This window comes from Musa acuminata, chromosome BXJ3-1 (genome assembly GCF_036884655.1).
Source record: "Musa acuminata AAA Group cultivar baxijiao chromosome BXJ3-1, Cavendish_Baxijiao_AAA, whole genome shotgun sequence".
Lineage (NCBI taxonomy): Eukaryota > Viridiplantae > Streptophyta > Magnoliopsida > Zingiberales > Musaceae > Musa > Musa acuminata.
The window spans coordinates 247465-259249 of record NC_088349.1 but is presented as its reverse complement, the minus strand read 5'-3'; the positions used below and the strand labels follow the sequence as shown (position 1 = coordinate 259249).

The 11785-nt window shown below is 37.7% G+C and overlaps 1 long non-coding RNA gene across 6 annotated transcripts; it reads right to left on the bottom strand.

The window, feature by feature from the left end:
- Positions 1 to 4850: 4850 nt before the first annotated feature.
- LOC135628747 (uncharacterized) lies at positions 4851 to 11504 on the bottom strand. 6 transcript variants are annotated; one of them, XR_010492963.1, is made up of 4 exons: positions 10289 to 11500; positions 8721 to 8758; positions 6416 to 6626; positions 4851 to 5224 (listed from the first exon to the last, which is right to left on the bottom strand). It is a non-coding gene; the product is annotated as an uncharacterized LOC135628747 (long non-coding RNA). The 6 variants fall into 6 exon arrangements; XR_010492965.1 differs by having other exon boundaries at positions 6416 to 6568; positions 10289 to 11499; XR_010492962.1 differs by having other exon boundaries at positions 6416 to 8758; positions 10289 to 11504.
- Positions 11505 to 11785: the final 281 nt, after the last annotated feature.

Here is an 11785-nt window from a genome sequence, read left to right as displayed (position 1 = left end):
TGTTCTTGTTGTTCTAGGATACTACCATGGGTCTCCTACGATGGCACCACCTCAACATGCAGCTCCATCACCCAGGAGAATCGGCTTTCTTGGAAGAATGATCAAAGTGTTCATGGTTTCTTGGTTTTTTGCTTTTAAAGATTTGTTCTAATACTCTGTAACCAAAACCTTTGGTTTCTTTGTTTTTCTATTTTTTTGTGTGATAAAAATAGTTAACATTAGCGGAATATTTTCTTTAACTGACGAATAAAAATTAAATGAAACAGTGAAATTTAAACAAAAAGCTTATTGTTTGTATGAGTTTTTGAGAACCGTTTGAATCATTCCTTATTCAAAACGATTCTCAAAAACTCAAAATGCATCTCGTTGCGATTCTAATTCACTTTATTTGTTGCAGTGGCTTTCTTGGAAGAATGATTAGTGATCAAATGTTCATGGTTTCTTGGTTTTTGCTCTTTGCATTGGTTTTCTTGAAAGAATGATTAGTGATTAAATGTTTTTGGCTTCTTGGTTTTTGCTCTTAAAGATTTGTTGGAAATACTCTATAACCAAAATCTTTTGTTTCTTTGTTTATCTATTTTTTTGTGTGATAAAACCTTCAGTTTCTTGGAAGAATGATTAGTGATCAAGTGTTCATGGTTTCTTGGTTTTTTTGCTCTTAAAGATTTGTTCTAATACTCTGTAATCAAAACCTTTTTTTTTTCTTTTTCTATTTTTTTGTGTGATAAAAATAGCCAACATTAGAGGAATATTATCTTTAACTGACGAACAAAGATTAAATGAAACAGTAAAAATTAAACATGATTTGCATGTTATATAAAAAAACGGTTCTGAAATCATTCCTTATTCTTTTGCATTGTACAATTCTAATTTCACTTTATTCTTTTTCTGTATTATTAATGAAAGACCATCGATGATAGCTAGCTAGCGAGAGAACGAAATCAAGATAAATACCAATACCTATTAGGATGGATGATCCGTTTTGCATCTTGTTTTAAATCTTAGCATGTAACCTATTTGGTCATAGATGACTTGAGGGGAATATTGTTGTTTTTTTTTTGCTGCTTATTTATCAAGATATAGCTATAAAATATATTTCTTTTCATCACAAATTTGCCTTTAGCAACAAAAATATATTGCATCTCCAATATTGATTGGAGCAACAATTACTAGTAAAACTCTTCAGCAAGAATTTTATATTTTTCAGTGAAAACAGTTATTTTCTCATTTAAAGGTTAATTTATGTAATTTGGTGGTATTTTAATCATCAAGATCTTATACTTGTTTGACAGGAATATAAATACTGATTCACTTACAGGAATATAAATACTGATTCACATCGGCGAAGCGGTGATTAGGCAGCACTGCAATAGCGACGAAGCTACGAAGAGGAAGTGCCGCAACAGCATCGTATCGACGAAGAGGCAAGGACTCTCCGATGTACGGATAAAACACATCTAAAAGTGTAAGAAGGACGATGAATATCGTAATAGTTATGAGATAGAAATATCATATGATATTAATAGAAATTAGCACTAGAAGAGTTTAGTGAGAGCTCTTACAACACTACAAGCGTAAAAAATAAAAATTAAACATAAGAAAATATGCTACAAAAAAGAAAATAAGGGAGTTTATATATCTTACTTTACAAAATCATTTTTTCGTAGAAGCATAAGAAATATGCTTGAAAAGGATATATGCACCATTTAGAACACCTTTTCATTTTTATGGCTTTGGTCATAAACAACAAACTTTAATTTCATATATATACCCTCAAGCTCCCAGATAACACATCGTAGATCGATAAGACGAGGAGATTTAAAAACTGAATTGTCTCTCAAATTATATCTCACTTACATTTACTTAATAATATCTAGATCTATATAAATAGAGAAAATGCTGAATTGTTGATAAATACCATCTAAAAGCTTATTTTGTCTGGGAATATAACCATAAAATAATCAAATATTGTAGCCGACTTGGCTTTTTCCTTAGCTGACTTCACAAAGTTATGGCTTTTTCCTCATTTATAGTGTTTTTGATATTGGATCGGATTAATGGTATGGATGAAGTTAAATCAGGTAAGTATGCCAAAGCTTATAACTCTTTGGTTTATTTGTTCATATCTATGTATGGAGGAGGAAAGGCTGAAAGAATATCTGATACCCACATAATAAATTTTTATACCAACTCCACGGAAACTCTTGAAAATTGTATGAATTAAAATGAATAAAATAACATTGGATTTGATGTTGTTCAAAAGAACTAAAGTACCACCTTAATGTATGTCATTATTGGAAAACCACAAATCAACTCATAACAACTAAATGACAATAGAAGCATTTGATTTACAAATATGTTCAAGCACAAGAGTTTCAATGATCACTAACAGATGTTTGAGGATACATTTATGTGTCACTTCAATCGCAAATAAAAAGATTGATATCAGTTCAAAAATCATTGCCTTACTTACCAATATGAAATGGGTAATCCTGTCCTTGGAAATCTAAGGGGTTTGATATGACTCGGAAGGAGACAAGAGGATGATAAGCCATATATCAATCTTATTTCTGGAACATCGATGAGAGACAGAAGAAGAAGAAGAAGAAGAAGGAAACAATAGATCTATGTAGCCATTTAGTTTCTAATTAAATATATAATACGAATTAATTCGGAATCCGAAATCCGAAATCCGAAACCCGCCCACTGCATCTATATACGTCTACGCGCTCTCCTCTCCCACTCCCACTCTGTCTCCGCCTTCGTTTCCTCTCTCCTCTCTTCAAGAAACAACCATCGTTTTCCGTCGTACATGGATCCCGTCGACCTCGTTCCATCAGGCTACAGGTTCGTTCCCACGGCGGAGGAACTCGTGGTCGACTACCTCGCCAACTGGGTCGCCGGCAAACCCCTCCCTGGCCGCGCTGTCGCCTTCGCCGACGTCTACGGCACCGAGCCGTGGAATCTTCTCGGCAGCGATCGGCAGGAGGGTTATTTTTTTGCGGAGCGCCAGCCCAAGGCCAGCGGCTGCTCCCGCGTCGATCGAACGGCCGGCACCGGTTCTTGGCTTCTGAACAGAAGGCAAGAACCCGTCAAGTCCATCGTCGACGGGCGCGAGATCGTGGTGGGAAGAAGGAGCTACCTTTCCTTCAAGGACGGCCGGCGGAAGAACTCCGGGTGGGTAATGTATGAATACGAGATGTGTTCATCCACCTTCGAGACACGAGTTCTCTGTCACGTGAAGAAGACCTCGTATCAACCCATCTCCGGCGGCAAGTTCATGAAATCGGTTGAGTCCACGTTCACGGTGGCCGCGACGGAGACGCTCACCGGCGGCAGCAGTTTCGTTGGACAGAAGAGAAATAGAGAGGAATCTTCTACTCTCTCATCAGCAGCACCCAAGAAGCCATGCCGCGGGTTGGATGCACATTCCAACGGGGCATTCGAGTCCGACCTCTCACCACCTCGAACCGCGGTGGTGCAACAGCTCTTATTGGCTCCCGTCGTGACAACCCTGGAGAGTCGTCTTCCCTCCATCGACTCCGTGGCACCGAACGAAGCCGGAGTCCCAGCCGCCACCCCATCGTCAACGGACGTTGGTGGAGGTGACCTCGGGATAACTGCGGAAGAACTCGAAGCATTTGACCTCGGGATAACTGCGGAGGAGCTCGAAGCATTCTTGGCTTCGTCTTCGTCGTCGCTCGATCTTGGCGGTGAGCAGCACTGCACCGACGATGCTTTCTTTACCAGAGAGGTCGATGCTCTCCTGATGTCCGATGCCACCGACACAGCCTCGACTACCATCCCCAAGGCCTTGTCGTCAGGGCTCGTCGATGTTCTCTTGATGCCCGATGACACTCGGATTGATTCGACCACGGTCGCAGAGGTTTCCTCGTCGATCGACTTCGTCGTGTGTGAGCAGATGCACTGCACCGACGGTCCCTTCTTCATGAGCCTGGAAGAGGTCCATGCCTTCTTGATGTCCGATGACACCTTCATTGCCTCGACTACGATCCCAGGGGCCTCGCCGTCATCCTCAACCGGCCTTGCCGCGGTGCAAACGGAGTTGCAAGCCTGCTTGATGTCTGATTTGACCACGGTCGAAAAGGCTTCGACGTCATCGTCGGACGACGGCTTGCTGCAAGAGATTGATGGCTTCATGAAGTTCGATGACACCCCAATGGATTCGACTATGATGTCGTGGTTGGAGCAGTAGCTTTGTTTGTATGGAAAATACTGTTTGTTCATGTATATCATAATAATGGAAGGAAAAGAAAACATATGTTCATGTAAAAATTGGCCAATAACACGATTCATTTTTCATCCCAACCCATGTATTGTTGTCTCCTTTGATGCGATGTTGGTCTCCATAGGATGGTATAACGAATGAACCAGCAATCTGAGAGAGAGAGAGGTCACAGTGTTCTCCCAATGCATCAAAATACCGTAGTGGGCAAGCATCCTATTAGCCCACCATCCTCTATCATCAACTTCTCTCAAAGTTCGAAATTGCTGGTTTAGATGATTGGTATTTGATCTGGAAATAAAAAAACATGAGGCACAATTGGGAACTGATGATGTTCTTTTTATGCATCCAAAAAGATAACTAGTTTTCATTAGTGTAATTGAATGCTCATTCATTTGACTTGAACCATGAATGATCAACCAAAGAGCAAAAGAATAGAAATGAGATGCAACTACTGCATTTACAGTGCTAATTCCTGTGGTACAAACAAACCTTGACACTGCTAATTCACTCACTGATCATATATTTAGCAACATCTACACTCCACTAGTGCTAACTCACTCACTGATCATATATTTAGCAACATCTACACACCACTGTCAAATGGGCAATAACTATACAACACCACCAAATTGAGATTTCTACAGCATGGAGATCATCAGTGTAGTTTCAGTTAAAAAAACTAGAATCTATTCTCTCGATGCTCAAGCAAACGATAGCTCGATTGTCCCTGTTGACATTTCGATACAATAGATAGGTTTGGAAGTTAGAGCAAGTCTGTACAGAGGAGGCCACCATCAATGCCAATCTCTACAACATCAGTTGCACAGGTATGCACATCCCTTGGAGCACTGCACCATTAGACATCTTCCCCATGGGTACCTCCAGCAATTAGGTTTCCTGCGTCTAATCCCACAGCAACAGTTGGTCGTGAATGTGGTGCTTGTGGTGGCAGTAGCCTCCCTATGTATGTCTTCACTAAAGCGATAACAACAATCATAAATTATTAGTATATAAGCAGAGTCTGTAAACAACACTATCGTAAAATCAGATCAATTCCAATAAAAAATTTCTTATCCAACAAAGTCTACGGTATTCACTTTGGTGAGTGCAAAGAAGAAGTCAAATGACACTTTGAATTCATGAAAGTGAATGATGGAATTGACAACATATGCCAGACTGATCACTGAATGCAGAAATTAAGCATAGCATCTGATAGGAATCAATATCTTTAAGAAACTGATAGTCGACTGTTCGAAGTAATTTTGAAGTTTCTGATACAATGGAAAAACATCAGCTAAATTCAATCCATAATAGTGTTGTTAAGGCTACAGTTGCAACTACTTCGAATCTTTCTCAATATGTATAATACTAGGTTTAATACCAATTATTATGATTCAACTAAATAAAACTACGGATCCAAAAATTTGAAAGCCATGAAATTAGGTGACCTTAAATGATTAACATCAAGTTAATGATTGTGGGCTCATCGAGCCTTATGAACCATCACAATTATTCGTCCACTTTTGATACTATGGTAATCAAGATAATTTTGGTGACCGAACTCACATAGCTTACATTCAAGAAATAATTCAGCAACAAGGTATATAGTGTATTTGTGGTTCACAACCAATGTCAGATTTCATTTCACAAAGAAAAAAAGGGTGAATTCAGCATAGAAACTGGTTAATTACACTGAAACTGCACAATGGTGTTGTGATGGTGCATCTCCAATATTGATTGTAGCAACAAGAGCTTCCATTGCCAGTAAAACTCTTCAGCAAGAATTTTTTATTTTTCAGTGAAAAGTTATTTTCTCACTTAAAGGTTAATTTTATATAAATTTGGAGGTAAAAATATTTTATTCATCAAGATCTTGCACTCGTTTGACAAGAATACAAATACTGATTCACTTACAGAGTATACCTTAAAGCAAAAACTCAATTTTCTTAATGGGAAAAGTCAAAACTTTTCTTTCTTTAAAATTAGGGAAGAGCGGAAACATATGCCCACAGGTTTTACTAAGGACAATTTTTTCCCTAACTAGCTTCTTAAACAACGAAAATTAAATTGAAAGAAATCAATGTTCATCAATAAATCTGAAAGAAAAACGAGATCACAAAATAAACAGCCTACTTTTATTTCTTTTGTCAAATGGAGATCACTTACTACGGTTTTTTGATGACTTCTCCACTAACTAGAATGTTGACTTCTCCACTAACTAGAATGTTTTGTTTCGCAGCCTTGCTACCCTATACTGCTGCCTTCTTGTTGATGAGTGCTGCTTGGATCCAGCCATCCTATTTCTCTGCTGATATCACTCTGCTCAATCTTGAAGTATTTGCTGCCGTTAAACACACTTGAAGTATCTGCTGTGAAGCTGTCATCAAAATTTCAAGCTCGAAAGTGTTTCAGCATCTTTATTTAGAGAAACTTCCACAAAATTATGTTTCACTGTGGTTAGCAGCGATGGTCACAAGAACATAAATAAGAAGTTTCATGGATGTCAAATAAACTTTCTCAGTGATTATTCTGCATCAATCCAATCTGCTACATGGAAGAATCTGATTACTTTAGTTAACACTTGTGCTACTCATATCTTATCTTTTAGAACCATCAGGGTCTTCAAAACTGAATTTAGCATTAACCAATATTTCTTAGATAATTTTTTAGTGCCTTTTATCAGAACTAACTCGATGAGCTAATTGTCTCATTAACTTGACGGATCAATTATAGTAAAATCATCTGAATCTTTATAAACCAATGTTGATGCTTAAACTCAAGTTAATTATAGTGGACTCATATAATCTTTATAGATCGATACAAGTCTCTTCGAACATCTGATGTGTCTAAAAATATGACATTACAAGTGATGAGATGCGAGGTTAATTCTCTGGTGAGATCTTCCCAAAGTCATAAATCTTAAAATATATCAAATGTATACCAAGGTTTAACTTATCGGTCCACACCGGTGTGCCGCCCCGTACCAGTGTACCAACACATGGTACATTGATGCATACTGATGATTTGATAAGGAAGAAAATGAGGTTGAAGTGGAAGGTCCGATGGAGGAATAGAGGAGGAAGAAGGAAGAAGATGAAGAAAAAATAAGGAAGAGAAGAAGTGCAGCGATACCTAGGAAGCAGCGGCAGCGTCAAGAGCCCTAATCTGCCTTTTGTTTTTTCTAATACTCAAATGAACTGGGACCCACCCCTTTTTAATTTTTTAATATTTTAATTCAGACAGCCTGTGTATCGGTCCATGCTTGGACACAAGGTTCGCAATATCGTACCATACCGATATTTCGATCTGGGCTCGGTACCGGTACGGTACGGTATACCGAACAGTACACCCAGGTGTATCGAGTACTGTAGCACTGCTACAGTGATACAGTGAACTGCTACAGTGCTACAGTGCCTCGGACCGGTACATACCGCCCGTACCGGGCGGTACGGCTCGGTATGGCAAACCCTGCTTGGACGTATACACAACGCCCAAACCACACTGTTTCAGATGGTACAACAATCCTTGATGTATGTAATCATACCTCACTATAAGATCTTAATTAATGCTTCAAATTATTATTATTTTTAAAAAATTATGATTTTTCAAGGCTGAACAGTTCCTTGGAATTAGATTAATCAAGAATTTGTAGTTTTCAATAACAAATTCCTTGCCTCCGGTAAAAGAGAGGCAAATAGAATCAACCCATGGAGACCACAAGTGGTGACTAGAAATTAATGCTGAAATAACCTTTTACCTTCAAGCTGCATATAAAAGGAGGTTGTTATGTAACCAACGATACCAGAAGTCAGAGTATTTATGACAACAAGAGCTGTGAAAAGGACTCCCCAATGTATGGATAAAACACACCAAAAAGTGCAAGAAGGACGATGAAAATTGTAATGGTCATGAGACAGAAGTATCAAATGATATTAACAGAAATCAGCACTAATATTGTAGCCCTCTTGGCTTTCTCCTTGGCTGACTTCACAAGGCACAAGTTCTATTCTATATATTGCTTTTTTCCTGAGATTCATCTTGAAATTACTCAATGTTAAATTTCTCAGGTACCTAATATCCTCATTTATAGTGTATTTGGTATTGGATCAGATTAATGGTACAGATGAAGTTAAATCATGTAAGTATGCCAAAGCTTTTAACTCTTTGTTTTATTTGTTCATATCTATGTATAGAGGAGGAATATCTGCTACCCACATGATAAATTTTAATACGAAGTCCATGGAAATTGTTGAACTATAGTACCACCTTAATGTTTGCCATTATTCAAAAACCACAAATCAACTCAGAACAACTAAATGACAATAGAAGCATTTCATTTACAAATATGTTCAAGCACAAGAGCTTCAAGATGCAAAAATAGATTGCAATGTCTACTATCAGATCAACTGAATAGTGGAATTATCTAGGAGAAATGAGAAGGTCAGATATTAATCTTGAAGCATCCACTTACTCAGTTAGTCCCTTCGAGCTGCATATAAAAGGAGTTCGCTGTGTAAGCAGCAATACCGGAAGTCAGAGCATATATGATATGAGAACTGTGAAAAGGGCTCCTCGATTGTATGGATAAAACACACCAACAAGTGCAATAAGATGAATATTGTATTAGTCATGAGACAAAAGTACTAGATTATATTAACAAGAATCAAGATCTTAGTAGGAGTTCTTACAACAGGAAGCACACCAAAGCAAAGAGTTTTTAAGCCTTGACATGGTGCAAAGTCTAAACTCCCTAATCTTTTATAGATTTTGATTCTCTAAAAAAGAACTATTGATAAATCAAGATGAAGCAAGGTAAAATACGGAAACACTACCACATAAACCATGTGAAAGTTATCTTTGACGTGGTCCAAACTCAGGAATCCCTAATTTATAGGAGAGATCAAAGATTATATTTGAAAACAACTATCAGCGAATCAACATTTTAAAATTATCTAATGGTAAAGGATTGGAACCAGTCGCATAACGTTATCAGGAATATTTATAATGATCATTCTGATACTCGTATTTGAACTTCTCAATAAGGGATATCATTGCTCACAAAACTCAAGGAATTACTGACAATATACAGCAGAAATTGACAACATGTACATATTGGAACGTAAAACAAAGTAACTAAAAATAACAGGCCTAAACAGTATTAATGGAGATACCCGGTTAGAAGCTCAATGATCACTAACATTGGCTGAGAGATGTTTGAGGATACATTTATGTGTCACTGCAGCTGCCTATGAAAAGATTGACATCGGTTCCAAAATGAATGCCTTACTTACCACTATGAAATGGGTAATCCAGTCCTTGGAAATCCTAGGGGTTTGATATGACTCGGAAGGAGACAACAGGATCAGTCAGATATCATCTTATTTCTGAAAAATCGATGAGAGGCAGAAGAAGGAAACACAGAGAAAAGTGTAGTTTCAGTTCACATGCTAGCTATCGCCTTCCGAGAAGTGGTCGTTGACTGATTTCTGCTAATAATTCTGAATTATTATACCTTCCGCAGCAATAATCATAAATAAGGAAAATCTTAAACCAAAACTTTGGAATATGATGGTGAATAAGCGAAGTCTCTAGGCAGCAGTACTGTAGTACCGAATGAGTTCCAGCAAGGTCTACAGTGTTCACTTTGGTGAGCATAATGCACAAGTTAAATAGCACTTTAAATTCATGAAAGTGCACGAGGAAATTGACACCATATTCCAAACTAATCACTGAATGCAGAAGTTTAGCGTAGCAGCTGAAAAGAATCGATAAATAAAAGAAACTGAGACTGTTCAATGTTACGTTTATAGAAAAACAGATCTTTTTTCTTTGAACTACTGGTTTAGAAAATAAGGCCAATTTGCAAGTTCAAAGTTCTAATGCAGTGGAAAAACATCAACCTACAGCAGAGTTGTTGAGGATTCAAATACTACTGCTTCACAAAAAAAAAAAGAAGCCTTTAAATTATTCTCAATAGAAAGAATCAAGCCACTAGTTGTTTGCAGGACAAAACGCATGTATTTAAGACAAAGCACTTACATGAATTACAAAAACTGGGCAATTGGCCTTTTTAATTTTGTTAGAGTTCTGCATCAAAATGTAGACCAGTTAGTAGCAAAGACTGCTAACCAATCTAAGAACATGAGTAAAAAGATTGTAGTCAAATCAAGAGGCACACTCTATCAATGTCGAAGCAGAATGAGAAATTGGCATACAAACAACACAAAGTCTCGACGAATATAGCACTGTGAAGCACGCTATGCCTTGCAGTCTTGGCAAGTGAGCTGCCAAATGCAATGTGGGAGATGAATTGTCCATACTAGATCAAATTTTAGGGACCCAAAACAAGCATACATTCCATAAAGTTTCTTCAAATTATTTATAAACATTCCATACAAGATCAAATGCTATGATATATGCATGTACTTCGTAACAGGCCCTTGAAAACTTGCTGATCATCAAGTAGTTACATAAACATTATGATGGACCCCGTCACCACCTCCCAGCCTAATAAAATTATTGGCCCAATGATACAACAATGCTTGAGTCCAAATTATCGGTAGTAAGTTCATCTAGCCCTATAAATCATAATAACATCCTCCCATTTCCATGAAACTACTGTCCTGACTTGCGGCCGAGCTCAATGGTGCAGCCTGCCATGAGGTGGCCTCTTACCCTATTCTCAGATAGTCCTTTCCTAGTTGGCTCCACTCAATATGAATTTCCTTTACTAAAGTGGGCAAAAAATGGTCAATATGAAACCAAAAGAAAGCAAAACAAATCGATGTCATAACACAGAGCATACTCTGTTCAACTGAGCATCCAAAATTAGTTTGAATTGTAAAATGCAAACTCCAGTATCCAACACAACATTTTTCTACTAAAAAAAATATACTCTAGTCAGCATTTTAAGTTGATCATAGACATAAAGCGTTGCCTGGTTGACAGTTAACAAGGATAAGTTCTTCCACAAAACAATACAAGAAAAGGATAATGTTACTTCAAGAACAAATTGAAGCCCTAAAACTCAATCCATTGTTCGCTGAAAAAAGAAAGCTAAAACTACCAAGAGGGAAGGCACAATTAGCATGCGATAAGCAAAAAGAGAAGCAGTAAAGAAACTTGGCATCAGCACGGTCAAAATTGTAAGCGAATGGGGGCAATAAGCGGTAAAAAGAACAAAATTTCTTTTCATCTTTCGTTCACCGACGCGAAATTGGGAATTAACACTAAAGAAATCGCCTTTAAGCCAGAAAGTGATTGCGAATGGACTAAGATATCCCCCTAGAACTGCAAAACCCGACATTAGGGTTTGAAGAGCCCAAGAGGCTCGGTTCTTCCTGGGCCAGGATGGGCTGCCGTGTGTATATATATATATATCCCAACTAAAACTTAAGTTCCACTTTTTTTTTTAGTTAAAACAAGTTAAAACCATTTTCCAATCTCATATATAATGATAAGAAATAACTATTCTTGTGAATGTCTCCTTATCATTATCAGAAATATATCGCAAAAGTCACGAAGAAGGCGAATATC